The 15,696-nt window shown below is 43.3% G+C and overlaps 1 long non-coding RNA gene across 1 annotated transcript; it reads right to left on the reverse strand.

Annotated features, from left to right (window-relative positions):
- Positions 1-4,180: 4,180 nt before the first annotated feature.
- LOC116783243 lies at positions 4,181-6,321 on the reverse strand. Its single transcript, XR_004355578.1, has 2 exons — positions 6,198-6,321; positions 4,181-4,415 (listed from the first exon to the last, which is right to left on the reverse strand). It is a non-coding gene; the product is annotated as an uncharacterized LOC116783243 (long non-coding RNA).
- Positions 6,322-15,696: the final 9,375 nt, after the last annotated feature.

A 15,696-nucleotide genomic window follows, 5' to 3' on the forward strand; every position in this document is an offset into this window, starting at 1 on the left:
TTCATAGATTCATAGAAACCAAGAATGGTTTGGGTCGGAAAAGATCTTAAAGATCATCTAGTTCCAGCCCCCCTGCCATGGGCAGGAACACCTTCCACTAGACCAGGTAGCTCAGAGCAGCAGCCAATCTGGCTTTGAACACTTCCAGGATAGAGCATCTACAACTTCTATGGGCTACAAGTTCCAATGTCTCACCATCCTCACAGACTTGAGACACTCGGATTTCTTTCCTACCAGAGATCTTCTATATGAATACCTCAAAGCAGGTCTAACACCTTCAAGGACCTCTATATCTGCCCAGTGTCAGCACAGCTTGGAGGAAGCCACACCAGTAATTCCTGCTGAATGAACCACTACTACAGCTCTGGCTTCAGTTTTCATCCTTTCCTCTACTGAACTAGTAATTTAACATGAGTTAACCAGAGGAGAACGAGAAACAGTTCAGTGATTAGGGTACTGACTGCCCTGGGCATCAGGAGACATGGGCACTGCTCCCTTTCCCTGGGATTTACATCTGTATTTGCCATTAACCTTCAGAAAAGAAGCCATAACTGGGAGCACACCAGAACAGCCTGCTCAGCCAGAAAAATGTGGGCCTGATTAATTGTTAATACTTTTATACAGTATGTGACAGCAGTGCTGAGCATCACAAAAGTTGGAAGAAAATTGGGGGAAGTTAGCAAAAAAGACTTGGGTTTCAGAGCTGAAAAGTCTCAGTGGTTTACAGGGAAATCTAACCCCTTAATCCTAATTTTTTAAAACCATCTTGCAAAACGTGACTCTTCCTTCCCCGCTAACAATCTGTCCTTAGAAAAAAGGCCCCAGCAAAGCTGCTGCATCAACAAAAAAATCCCGAGAAGGTATCCACCAGAGGGAGTTCCATGAATGCATCAAGTCCAGCCTGAGATATAAATGGTTATACAGCAGCTGAGAAGAGCTGCCTGTGGGCTCCCCAGGACAGACAGGCTGCTCCCCGCAGCTTCTGATCAAGATCCTTGGCTGAATTCAGCAAAGTACTGACCCAAATCTGCATAATCTTAAGTGAATACCCAGTGAACTCTAAGGAATTGCTCTGTGCACGGCATTAAGCAAATGTTTTATTAGAGCAGGGTCAAAATACTCAGTGCTTTGCAGGATCATATGAGGAAAAGAAAAGACTCTGTTTACGCCTCGGCTTTTATTTTTCCCTCACTGGTTCACTTGTCAGAAAAAAAGCTAAGCCAGGGCCAGCCCCGTTTCTGGGAGGCCCAGGGAGGAAGCCTTGGAAGCAAACCCTATTGCTTCCACTCAGGAAGAGTTTTTGATGAGGCTGCCTCTGACACTCAGCAATGGCAGCTGCTCTGGATGGATCCTGGTTCTGCCTCCCAAAGAGAAAACAACAACATGATGACACCTCTCTATCTAGAATACAGAATAAATCTAATTCAACATGAAGTTCTATCTCTGAGATCTTTTGTCCAATTCACATTAAAACTATTTTAAGCAGAGGAAAACAGTGTGTACTAACCCTTTACAAAGGAAAAAAAAAAAAAAGGCAAATTCTTGCCTCCGTCTACCCCAGAAAGCAGGCAAAGGATCACAGTGATATCAAGCCATTGTGGAAATATCCCAGATTAAGAATACCATTTTAGACCTTTTGAATTTTTTCTTTTAGTTGCATCTCCTGGGTGTCCTAGAGTCTTGAACAGTTCCTAATATAAATTTAAAAAAAAACCACTCCACCCTGCTGGAAACCTCAATCCAAATTCTGAGTTATATTAGGATAAAGGAGCACAAGGAGTTAATCCGAGCTATGTGCTTTGACACAATTCCTGGCTAAAGGCTCGAAGAGGCTGTGAGAAGACATTAAATGAAGGTGATTCCTGCCTTGATGAGATTATTTCCAGTAAAAAAAAAAAAAAAGGCATTGCAATATTAGAAAAGGACAAGGCTGTTTTTTCTGTGATCGCAAGAAGGAGGTACAGAGAGAGTTTTGCCTTAGGACATTCCTGAGCTGGAATTCCAGCCCCAAAAGCAAGCGGCCCCCAGCCCAGGGCACAGTCCTTTGTCACCTCTCCCCTCTCTGTAAACCAGGCATCTTAATACCCCCACTTTTCACAGGAATGCTAAATAAAATGCCTTGAAGATGAAGTGCCTGTGTTGCTGTCACGCTGCCAATACTCCTGTACTGTGCAGATTCATATGGTAACAGGAGCCAAGGTCAGGGAAGCATTAGTCAGTCTGAATTTGGCAAATGGGGGTGTCTGATAGCCCTCACTCAAAGATTAGATTAGCATGAAATGCCCTGCCTAGGTTATCCTTGAAAATCACTTCAGCTACTGCAGGAGATGGCTGTTCAGTGCATTAGCAGGGGTGAAAGCAGGACTGTTAACTTTCGACGCACATTTGCTTTGTCAGTCTTGACTTTCTGGGCTATTAGTACTGATTTAAAACTATCAGAGAAATGCAAATATCCCCAGTTTTTTAATGGAGTGCTACCAATCTGTAGATAGCCCTAGTGGTTCAAGACCTGGTTGGATGGGGCTCTGGGCAACCTGGTCTAGTGGAAGATGTCACCGCCCATGGCCGGGGGGTTGGAATGAAATGATCTTCAAGGTCCCCTTCCAACCCAAACCATTCTATTATTCTATGATTCTTTGATTCAATGATTCTATGATATCTAAGGCAATGCTCTTACATCCCTTTCCTTTTTTCATTTCTTTCAAGCATATCCAGGGGGTATCTACAGTCAGGCCATTTTCAGTGGTGGTTACCTCACCATGGAGGTCTTGTTAGTCTTATCCCAAGGTGAAGGTTTTTGGTGCAATGAATTCCTGCAGGAAGACCATAATTTAACACCCACTGAGCCCCTACATCCACAGGGTGCAGAGCAGCACAGAACACTACCTTGGCATCAGTGTAATTTCTTAACCGACAAGCCCTGTCATAAGCACGGCTGATGAGCTTCTGTGCAATGCCCTCTGCCCATTGTGCTTCCCCTTTTGGAGCCAGATAACTGGGCCCCAGCTGTCAGGCATCCCTCTCTGCTGCTCTGTGCAATGAGTGGCTGCTGGTGAGTTCACCTTTCATTATTGGGTTGGAGAAAACGTCTGGGATGACAGCAGGTAACTTCGGTCCTGTGACAGAAGACAAGCAGGTCAGGTCTATGAGGCTTGTTTTTTTCGTATCAAAAAGGTCCTTTGCAAATCTAACGTATTTATTTTAAAAATATTTTCTCCATAGAAAGACAAACAGTAAGAATGAAGAAGAAAATGTCAAGTAGGTTCTCAATGCTGTCTGCCAGTCACCTCTAGTCTGCTGTCACTTGTAGTCTAGGTGAAAGGCAAGTCTTTTGAAGCACTACCAATATTATTAGAAATCTAAATATTAGCACTGCCTCTCCATGTCTCCATCAGATAAGACACTAACTTTTCTGTTAGCAGTTGTGAAAGTTGTAGTTCTTGATACCAGCCATGCTGTGTTCACCAGGAATCTGGAAAGAGGTGGGGAGAGAATATGGATCCAAGCCACTTTTCTTCTTTCCTGCCCTGTAGCGTAAAGTATTGCAGTTAAATGGATACTCAGGTCATGGTGGTGAAAGCAGGAACTGCTCTTTCTTGTAGTGACACAGAGCTTGTAGTGACACAGCTCTGCTGCCCTCATAGCCCTTCCCTCCTCTTCCCAGTGCATGCACTCACTCTTCAGACAAGTTTTCATTCCCTCTCCAACAGTGGAAAAGCACAAAACAAAATACCAAGATTGGGCCAGTGTCAGCACTAACAGGACTTGGGGAAAAATGCAGCTTAATCCAGTCTAGAGTATTTTTCATGTAGTTCTGTGGGACTCTGACAATAACTATACGTTTTATGGCAGTTCCTTCTACTCTACATACCCTGATCCTCATTCAGTAAATTACATATGGTACAACAGTGTGAAACAATAATCTCAAAAAAGAGATATCTCTCAGCTCCACAGCCATTCTGACAAAGATCTGTATTGCTCTATACAGGCAAATCAACTTCCAAAAAGTAACATGTTTCTGGAGAGACAATATTAACAAAAGCAATGTGTGAGGAAAAGCCAAGACAAGGCCGAGAAGGCATTCAGCTGTTAGTAAACACTCCCTCCCCTTTATTCTCTACCACTCCCTTGTTTCCTTTTTCACTGGCACTGGAAAAAATAATTCTGATGAAGCCACAGATGACACAAGACATATTTAATTCTTGCAGTGAAACCAGTGTGAAATACCATTGGGCTGAATTAAAACCATACAGAATGGAGATAAGTCAAAGCAGTTTGTGTAGAAGCATCCCAGGAAAGCCACGAGATTGCTGAAGGTTTGATGGAAGCAGGGCCAGGAGTCACATGGAGATGAGTCCTTACAAAGAGTCATTTCTAACATAATCAAATTCAAAATACAATCCAAGATGAGATTGCTGTAAATAAATGGAAATTTATTAGTTTCAGAAGGCATCATAACATCGAGTTTCAGAAAAACTCAAAGCCAACATTTTGAAGAAAATAATTTTGGCCTATCTTACAGAATGAGGTATTGGCATCAGGTAGCCCCTCCGGATATGGTTATTCCCATACATACTCCTTACAAGAAGAAAGGAAAAGGAAGGGGAGGGGAGGGGAGGGGAGGGGAGGGGAGGGGAGGGGAGGGGAGGGGAGGGGAGGGGAGGGGAGGGGAGGGGAGGGGAGGGGAGGGGAGGGGAGGGGAGGGGAGGAAAATTGTGTTTATAACCCATAAACCAGAAACCCACTTCTGCACATGTCCCTGTATAGTTCTCCAGGAGAAGAAGCAGGGCAAGTCTATTTTAGACACCTAAGTCAGATGGTGAGGTCCTGTGTACATGCAGGAATTCAGTCGGCTGCATAAGCAAGGGTCAGACGTTTATACATTTCCACAGTCATTTAATAGCCACCATATACAAACTCCCTAAGTTCTGCATGCTTTTGGATGAACAAAACTCCACCTGGATCCTAGTCTTCATCCTTCTCCCATTAAGACTTTCCTAGCTTTAGCTGATATCTTGGTCTCAAAAGAATAGTAGCTATGCAAAATTTTCCTGGGTATGCAATAGTAAATGTTTGCTCAGTCCTGGCTCTTTGTTTGGCTGGTTCAGCTTCTATCTGAACCTCTAATTCTCACAAACATTGTAAGATAGCCCATTCCCATCTTCAAAGTGGTGGGTTCTTCTTTTCCTTGCCTTGCCCTGTGTGTGGCAAATTCCTGTTTACGAATTGCAATGTGGCTTTTTGCTGTGCTTCTTTTCTTTCTGCAGCTGTGACTGCAGTGTCTCTTCCAGGATCAGCAAATAACACATTCAGACATCTTGAGACACTTTGCAGGCTATGGTTTTTAGTTTTATTACTTCTTTTGCTGGGTGTGGAAGCTGATTTGACAGAGAGTAAGAGTAGCAAAATGAACTGGAAACATGTAATACTTCATCAGGAACACAGGGACTTCTCTGTTAGCATAAGAAAAAACATCGTCGTATGGCTGTGACCTCTTCTAAGACCTGCATGCCCTTTCCGAGGGCCTTCCTCTGCCCTTCTGGGATGCCTCAGTGAGCTGACACCTGAAACCATGGCTTCTGCCTGGAGGGTGTCTGGGAAATATTCACATTGGTTGTACATCACCTTCATATCAGTGTTACAACATTTGAGACAGCAGGTCCAGAGACGAGAAGTGGTGATTCTTTAGCAAGCACCTCTAAGCATGGCTGCAAATCACCTTGCAGGCAACAATGGCTTAAATAAACCCAAGCAAAACTAAAGTGGTGCTGGTCAAAAAGGTGACATATTTTAGAGAGCTCACTTGGACATTGATCTTGCACCAATCCATAGCACACATCTGCCTGTTATTCCCATGCTGAAGAAACTTGGAGTCCTCAGAACTTGCAGGACAACACTGTCTCAAAGCATATTCTTTCATCTTTAGATGATAGTTAGAAATTCTTTACTCAGAGGCTAGTAAGACACTGGAACATGTAGCCCATAAAAGTTTTGGATACCCCATCCCTGCAAGTGTTCAAGGCCAGGTTGAATAGGGCTTTGAGGTAACCTGGTCTAGTGGAAGGTGTCCCTGCCTTTTGCAGGGGAGTGGGAACTAGATAGTCTTTCTATGATTCTATGATTCTATGATTATATAATCTCTGGCAAGCTAAGAAATTCCCTTATTTTCCCCTGGATGAGATCTGAGTGTCCCATACCTTCGTGATCTTCCATTGACTTGCTGTGATCCTCTCTTTGAATCTGAAAGTAAAGACAATACAAGTCCAGCTAAACTTGCTTTTTCTATGCTTTGGGTCTCCATGAACAATGAAGTCTCCACCAACTCCCAGGCAGCTGCTGGTAGCAGTGATCAAGCCCATTTTTGTTTCCTGAGACAGTGGTGCTAGTTTGGGAATAAAAAAACTAGGATAAAGCTCATGACAATAAAAGAAGTATTTTTTTCTCCTCACTGGATTCTGGCTATTAGAGGATCCTGGACAAATTGTTTCCCTGAACACCTTTAGGAAATTAGGTAAACCCTTCCTGTCTGGATCAGCTCTGTCAAAATGTGACTCAGCCCCCCATCACTGCAAGTAATTGTTGTTTCTGTTTCAGCTGCAAGGTCATGTCTGGATTAAAATATTTACAGTTTACTTTTGATGAATATGCACCATCTGAAGGCAAATGAGAAAGGTTCTTTATTTTTCTTTAGAACATTCACAGTTTGCACAGATCTAAATAGTCCTTCCTCTGGGACACTGTCACAAACTGAACTTCCTAAGTAAAGCTAAAACCAGCTACTAGGGAAAAACCTGAACTTCCCCAAGCACTAGAAAATGAGGGAAATGCCCTTATATACAGGAAACAAGGGGTTTTAGGTTGCTATTCTTTCCAAAGTTTTGTATTGTAATTGTCACTCTTACAGTAGCACCTATACAGAGAATTTCGGATTAGAATTTCCCTGAGATAAGCCTTGTGCAAAGTCCTTATAAGTAGGAGGCAATTCCCATAATTGCAAGGAGATTAATGTTGAAGAGACTGAAGTATTTCATAGGTGAATGTCCTGTTCAGTAAAGTTGGACAATAAGCCCTCTTTTCACACTCCATTTGCTTCCAACGAAGGAGGATAAATTAGTCTGCATGGTGCACTGCACTTACGACTTTCAGTCTTCAGGCAAGGTCACTGTGGATAAATCTGCCTGGGAGACCTTAGGCAGGTGTGAACTCACTTGCCAGGGCTCAAGGGCAGATGAGATGTAAGCCAACTTTGAGCCAAAGGCTGTGTCACCATGGTGCTGAGGTTATGTCCCTCTGCCTGGCTGGTGTAACACAGTGGGAAGAGAAAAGAGTAAGGGGGAGGATAAATCTGTAGTTAGAAAGAACTGAGGAAGAGAGTGTTTAAGTGACATCCCTGAGGTCACTTAGGGGCAGTGACTGGGCTGGCAACTGGACACAGGAGTGAAGAACAAGACAAATCTTGTTTTCTGGAGCATGAGCAACCCAACGTTGTCTGACCTGGGTTTGGGAAACATGTTGTACAGACAAAGCATTCATGTCCTTTTCTTTCTGACTGTGCTGGCTGCAGCTGAACCAAGCTGCATTTTTCCTCATAACTTTCTTTAGGATTTTCTCTATTCCACCATGGAGCCCCGGGTGTAGTGCTGGATACCAACGGGGAAGGTGAGTGCACAGCGAAGGAATGCGAGTGTCGGAGGAAGCCAGGCTGCCAAACAGCATCTGCGTCTGCTGCTGGAGGCTACACTGCCGCTGACACACCGGGTTATTTCTGCTGTGATATTATCCGGGTGTCTAATTAAAGACAAGGTTAAAGACACAGCCTGAGATTTAAAGCTGTGAATACTTGGAAGTGGAGATTTTGGATTTTGCTTTTCTGTTTAAAAGGTCAGAAGCTTTACAGCTCCTGCTAATCTCCAGTGAGATGCATCCCAAATACCCTGTCAGGTAGCACAAGCCTTGTTTTAAGACACCAGGACAGCAGAAAAGTATTCTCCTGCCAGGGACTAATCAGAAAAGGTTGCTGTAATGACAAACAATCAGAGTTTTCAGACTCAAAAATCCTTGGTAAAAACGTTGTGGGAGGTTTTTTTGATATGGCAAATTAAACTTTTTTTTATTGCAGTCAAGTCACTGCATTGTTTAGCGCATAAAGTGCAGGGATAAATAATATTTTTCCATTAGGCTTTATTTGGAAATCAAAATAAGTACAAAACCATATTTTAAATCCAGCTTCTTATCCTTGCCAAAGAGCATGAGTCACACATTATAGTATTCATGGAGAAGCCAGCAAAGCTTGAAGAAATATTTTGGTGTTAGGTTTCTGTTCCATATGCAGAACCAGACAAACGTAACTGACTAGAGGGTGAAATCTGAGAATAACAACAGTGGTCGAGATTTTTGAACTCAGGTGCCTAAGAGATAATTCTGTTCTGGGGGCCTTTGGTAAAAGACAATGTCATTAGTCAATTTTGACATCTACAAAGTTTCCTAAAATCTTACAGGCACTGGAGGTGTTCATTGCAAAGGAAACTGGGGTGAGGCTCAAGCACCTACTTGTAGGTGTCTGCATGTGAACTAGGGACTATGCTCTCACAGTAAATGTGGATGGTGCTTCAAAAAAAGATGTAGTGAATGGAGTCTGGAAATTACTCACCTGACTAACTACCAGGTGACTCAGGGTGCACTAAATTATACTGAAGGTTCCATGGTGGTTAACTATCTCTATTGACTATAAAGGGGCTATAGACACTCGGACCTCATCTACACACTGGTACGTACATGTTTTAGCATGCAACTTAATCCCATACCAGATGTTAAAATACGGACCATCTGTGTAACTGCAGTCCAGATGTCTCAAGCTATGTCTAAACCAGTTTGGCTCAAGTACACCCACTCCATACAGAGTTTACTCCTTGGTGCACACCACACTCTTACCCTTGCACATCTGTCTCTTCACAGCAAGAACACTGAGGTTCTCAAAGAACCCCTGAACCAAACCCCCAGAGATGAGCACCCTGGCCCAAAGCAAAATGCCAGAAGAGATTCTAGTTCTGCCCCCATGGACAACACAACCTATCCTCAAGATGCAAAACTTATCTTGCCATGCCTTCTGTCTGTAAGTAACTCAGTAACAGGCTCGAAACCTGAGTGTGAAGTTTGAACTTCAACCACAGGAATACAGAGTTGACACTAACACTGACAGCCTAAGCTGTCTATTTTGCACTGTGCTGGTGTGAAAGGTATTGAGATTGGTGACCAAAACCACTTTGTATCATGCTGTTTCCATGAAAGCCAGTCTTGGAAACCAAACATACCTAAACATTGTTGTACCGGTCTTTGCAGACTGCCCTGGCACATCTCAGAACTGACCCAAATTTCCAAATATTTTTAAGAATTCTTCAGGTTTTGTTTATTTTTCTTTATTTTTTTTCCTTGATTTTTATTTATAAATATTCACAACCTTTTTTTCTATAGAAAATGGTAACAGAAGCCTTATCACAGGCTTTTGTTTCATGGACCTTTAAATCTCTTCAGGGTGACACTGGAAACCAAGGGCTTCTTATGTTCATAAAGCTCCATGCCGTATCTAATCTATATAACAAAGGACAGGAAGAGAAGGAAAATCAGCCTCAAAGTCCTCAGAGTTAAAGGTCCAAAAGGGTGAGGAATGCTGACAGAGGGGAGGTATGTGCTGCAGCCCAGCAAGAGACTGCAGTGGTGCTGCAAGTGCAATGCTTAAGCAAGGCTGTCCTGGTAGTTGGAAACAGCCAGAGCACTCTGTGTCACCATGACTGCAAAGGACATTAAAGACTATGACAAATGTGTTCAACAGAGCACACTCAGGCAATGTGTTGAAAAATGAAACTACATAAAGGTATTGGGGGGAACAACTGGTGCTCAGGGCTCCTCGGCTCTGCTTTTTGTGCTGCCATTTCTGGGGTCCAGCTTCCTTGGGAGCCAGGGCTGAAGAGCTAAGCACTAGGTGTTGTGTGCCTCATGCAGCCCAGCCTCATCAGCTTCCTGTGATCCTGAAAGGACAATCTGCAGAAGCACAGACTGAAGCCAGGAGATGTTTCCAGGGAATATATGGGCCTCACCATATGTACAGGGCACTTTTATAACCCTGCCCCTCGGACTGAGACTGAGAAAACAACAACCAAGCCAATGACAAAGGGACAAAGGGTCGCACTGCCAAGTAAGGCAGTTGTAACTGATGATATAAATACACTTTGAACAAGACATCTTTATCAAGAGAGGAAGTTTTAAGAGTTACAGTGACCAGGCAACATGGGAGAGAGGAGGATAAAGAGGGACTAAGATAAGGTTAATGAAGAATGACAAATAGAGCCAAGTGGCTTTTTCCTGTTAAAGAAAACCCGTCCCTTCTACTTATCAGGCTCAAGGACAGAGAGGGGACTTTCCTGAGCAAAGGAGCCCCAGCAGCAAAGTCAACAGGCACCATAGAGACCCAAACCCTCTCCCTTACAAACATGGGGGGGTGAAGCTCCAGTCCAGCCACAGGTAAGCCTTCTCCTCATGGGAAACCTGAAAGAGAGAATATGAATTATTTCCACAGGGCATGGCATTTCTCTTGGGGCATGGGCTGCCCTGGGCAGTCCCTGGCATGCAGGCAGTGCTCCAATGGCTCCAGGCACGGTTGCTACTGCTCTCCCTGGAGTCACACAAAGCCAAGTGCAATCAGATGCAGGTTAATCCCTGTGAAAACATATTTGATTGCCTAGATTTGTCATTTTGTTATTCCAGAAAAGTTCCAAGAAGGATAATAAACTGAAAGGATTAATTAAAGAGTAAGAATTAATCAAAAGCAGAGCAGTACTTTCTGGCTAACAGACCCTATTGCACTTGCAGATAGAATTGTTTTCATCTCTCCATGGTGTGGTTTTAATTTCTAATAATTGAGGTCCCTCCAGCCATTTGCAAGCAAACTTTCCTGGCTGTCACCCGACCTAAACCTCTCCACTGATGACTGCTTTTCTCGTGGATGGGAAAAGCAGCATGCTCAGCAGCAGTGCTGGGAGACCAGGAAGAGCCTGTCCTGGTAACTGGCTGGCTCAAACAAAATTGAAGCCAGTGGAAAGAATCCAAATGACTTTCTAGGACACTGGCTCCAGGCTTTTGAGATTTCAGGCCAAGATGACCGGACTAGAAGTCATAGGAGCAGAGCAGGTGTGAAGGTCAGGAAGAGACAGCACCCATTGCACAGCCCTCCTGCAGAGCAGGGTCTGCCTCCGCCACACCATCTCGATAACAAGTAAGCTCTTGCTAAGCAGTGCCAGGACCTTGAGACCAGTCATAGCCCTGAATTAACAGACCTGACCAACCTGCCCTCTCTGCACTCATACTGTAAGTAGCCTCGTCTCCAGTCCTGTCTCTGGTTCCATGTGCAGATGCTCCTGAGCAGGCTGCCTGAATAGATCCCAGATTTTGCCTTGTCCAATGGCCACTTGATGGTCAGCAGAGCTAGTCACTGCTCCTGGCCCACCTGTGACTGTGCCTTGTTAGGGATGGCACTGCCTGTGCTGAGATCATCCTCAGCTTCCAACTTGTCCTCTGTCAAGGAGCAGCCCCACTCTTACTGCAGCTGAACAGGCACTTCAATACCATGCACCCAGCCCATGCATGAGGACCCCAGGAGTAGCTCTTGCAGTCACCCAAAAGTGCTTTCCATACTCTGCTTCACTGACCTTTCCAGCTTTGGCAAGTGAACAGCTTTCCTACGAGCAAGGCATAAGGCACAAGTCTCCTCACTTGCAAGTCAGATCTAGACAGCTGACCTTCAAGGGCACCTTGAAGACATTGGCTGTTCTCCAGACAAAGAGGGATTTAGTTTCCAGGCCAGCCAACTCAATACTCCACCCGATTTTAAGCTCTGAAGAAAGGGGTTAAGTGAAAGGTTGGGTTTGCATATAGATATAATTAGGTTAAAAATAAAGTGTTATGTCACAGTAAATTGTATGTTGTATAAAAACTAAAAACAAACAAACAAACAAAACAAACAAACAAACAAAAACAACAACAACAAAAAACCCAAACCAAAACAAAAAAATTAGCTCCATTACACACATCCATACACTTCCATATTGTTTTCTAGCTCAGCTCAGACTAAAGGGCATGGGCATTCTTATCATTTGATCTCAAATTCAGATTTGGGAAATCTGGATGTATCATTTAAGGCCTAAGGTATCCAGCAATTAGGTAAGGTTGTGATGGCCCATTTCTCAGACCTGCTGTCAGTTTTAGCACATTGTTGTTTACGAAATATGTGTACAACTCAGATTGATACTCACTTGGTATGATGTGCAGGTAGATCATCACCTGAAAGTGTGTCTGAATAGCAAAACATTATTAAACATTACTTTGTTTCGATAAGGTGAAAAAAAAAATTGAGAAAGTGCTAGTGGCAATCAAAAGATGTGTGGGAAACTCTTGGTAGCTGTTCTTCCCAACAGGAAGATTTATGACCTCTCAAAGGAGTTGCAGAGGGACTTCCTAGCTCTTACATCCAGGCAACAAAACACATTGTGCTGAAAAGTGGTAGTTGCTAAGAATATCTGAAATTAAGTATTCCACATGGCATCCATGTGGATGGAGCCTATTTGACCTCAAAAAGCTAGTCCTTGTTATCACTTTTATCCCATGCAAATATAAATGTTCATCTCCATTTCATGAGCATATACAGTGAGATGCAGCTTCAAGGCAGCCTGTTCTCCACAAGCTGAGATGTGTAGAGCATGCAGGTCTGTGCCATACTGCACAGCTACCACATCACTCAGGATATCTCATGATATTTGTTCCAACAACATTTCAAGTACTCCTCTTAACAATAACTTAATTTTGTGTTTTAATAAAAAAAGGCAGATGTAGGCTGCAACAGAACAATGCCCTGCATGAAATAGCTTTGAACTCCAGACAAACATGCTTTAATAGACTTCCCTCACATATCATTTAACAGGATTTTCAAACCTACAGATGCTATCCAGTTACCATCACTTCGCTGGCAGCTGCTTCACAGACTTTTTCTACAGTAAAAACAAGCCATCAAAAAATGACAACGGAAGAAAAATATGGCCAAAATGATAACATTTGGTAAAAGCATCATCTGCTTATTTAAAAGCAACAAGCATTTAATATCCTGCAGTCCCTCTTGTTTTTCAAACTTTTTACAGTTCTGAGATATTTGCAGAACAAAGGTCTCAGAAATCCCAGGCAAGGGGAGAGATCCACTGCTGCAGAAACAAACCCAGAATGAAACAGCTCGTCAATGAGATCAGCAAAGAAATGTCACTCACTCCACTGTGTCACTGCAGTTAGCATATAGAGCTGCCTCTTTGCCCATCAAAACCCCCCTACTTACAGAGAAGGGGAACTAGCTTAAAATCCATGCAAAAAGTTTGGAAAATACTAACTTGTGTCAATTCATGCTGAGCAAAGGTTTCACTGTAAAGAGAACAGAGGGACCCAATAGATCTGAACATGTGAAAGTGCTTCTTTGTCAATCCAAAGGTTTTAGGGAAGCTAAACCAGGCTTATTATTGAATTTCTTTTTGTATGCTGTAAATTACTAAAGAGATGTCCCAGATTTCAAAACCTAGCCTGAATTTCAACCTCCCAGAGAGCTAGGCTGATTGATTCTGTGGTTATAGTTCAACTGCTGTCACAGAGCCAGTTGCAAAACTGGCATATGGTTCCAGCCTCAGATTTTGATTATTTTTGGACCAAAAGCCATGTGCATCTGGAGCTGGGATTTTACATTATATCTCTATTAAGTAACATTTTGCAAATGCTCAGCCCAGAAGGAGAGAGTACATACCAAGAGGCACAGACTCTTTTAGAACAAAATTGGTTTTTAAGTCTCAGGTTCCCATCTTCTGCATCGCCAGGACCTGAGCAGAACTGAGAGCTGCTTGCAGGTGAACAGGAGCTGCCTGCAGCCCACAGCTTGGGCATCAGCCTTGACAGAGCAGTCTTGGACTGGGCTCTCCTCCTCTCCCTCTGCAACAGAAAGTCTACACAGGTATCTCAAGGATGCAGCCAGGCCTCCCAAACTGCCCACATCATGTGTCTAACAGCAAACGGGACCACAGGATTGTGAACCTCTCTGTGCAATCCCACCATGCAAGCCAAATCTTCCAACCTTGGTACAAATGCCCAGCCCTGCCATGCCAGCTATGATCTAAAAGCTGAGCCTTAACAAGGGACTTTCCCAGCTTAAAACCCTCTGAGCAGTGTCAGCCCCACAGCAACAAGCTCGGTGCAAGCAATGGAAAGAGGGAAAGTGGGAAATCTGACCTTCAAGGCCCAGTGCCTTTTTAGCTGAACTGTGTGTGATGATGGGTGGATGAGGGGAATAACAGACCTGTGGGTTTTAATTAAGCAATAAAAAAATCTGTTCTTTGATCAAAGCAATGGGAAAGACTCCACATGGCATTTATTTATCTGTAGGTTAATCTGTCTTAAAGGTCTGAAAAACACATTGCATCTGCAGTAGTTTTTACTATTTCTGGCCATGTGAGCTTTGTCACTACACGGCTGGAGCTCTTGAAAACACATTCAATATGGATGAACTAATCCTCATAGTAGCCCGGTGACTGAGTGTGGGTGACTATCCCATAAAATATCTCATATTTCAGGAACAGGGTGGGTCCCTGGCATACAGGCAGTGCTGTGCATTTTCTGTGTATTCAACAAAATGAGGATTTGGGGGCTACCTATGCCCCCGTGGGTGCCTCATAACACCTGTGTCATTTATAAGGCAAAAGACAAAAATCAGTAAATGGTATTTCCCCAGAGAAGGGTCACAGAGGCACAGACAAGAAAAAGTAGATTCTTCCCCCATGGTAGCTCAAGAGAAGAAATCTCTCTGCTGCCTCACCGAGTTGTGTTAATCACCTGTCCCTGTTCCCTCTTACCGCTAATGAAGTCAGTGCCTCTAATCAAACTAGATCTTAGTGAATTATGATTCATATCTTACCTAAAGTGACTGTCAGAATCAAGCAGCCTTTTAAAAATGGAGTTCCTTGAAATACTGATACATACAAACATCACTCAATAAAGAGTACTCTTCTAAAATTATTACCCATATTAATTACAAAATTTCTTTCCTTTCCCCTTCTGCCTGCAATAAAGTGCTAACAGAACCACAGGAAAGTGAAGTGATTTTCAACTCTGGATTGCAAACTATCAACACAGCTGCAGATTCATTTCCAGTTGCAGATGCTTTCTGGCTAATGAAGTTAGAGCCAGAAGAAATGCAGTTTGGCTTTGATGTTTCAAACGGTTTATGGGTCTGATTGCTGGAAGGGGAAAAAATAACCTTTTATTTGTACATTGGGCAAATTAATTTTTGAAATGGCTGAAAGGCAGACAATGAGCCTTGCACTATCATGCTCGCAGAGCTGCTTTTGAGATTGAAGCTAAACATAAAAACTTCTTGGATGGGAGCCTGAAGTGCTCTCTGGGGAATAATTGTGCAACAGCAGAGGGATGAACTAGATGGTGGAATAAATCTTTTTTGCCATTACTGTCTCTGATATCCAAGTGCTTCTAAGGACATGATAGCATGAGAGACTTATAAGACTCTTATAAGACTCGTGTTGAAAAAAAACACCAAAGAAATCCATTAACTGTAAAAGCCAAAGGCACTGCCAGGCCTGCTGGCACACTGTGTAGTTCACGCAA

This window comes from Chiroxiphia lanceolata, chromosome 2 (genome assembly GCF_009829145.1).
Source record: "Chiroxiphia lanceolata isolate bChiLan1 chromosome 2, bChiLan1.pri, whole genome shotgun sequence".
NCBI classification, from domain to species: domain Eukaryota; kingdom Metazoa; phylum Chordata; class Aves; order Passeriformes; family Pipridae; genus Chiroxiphia; species Chiroxiphia lanceolata.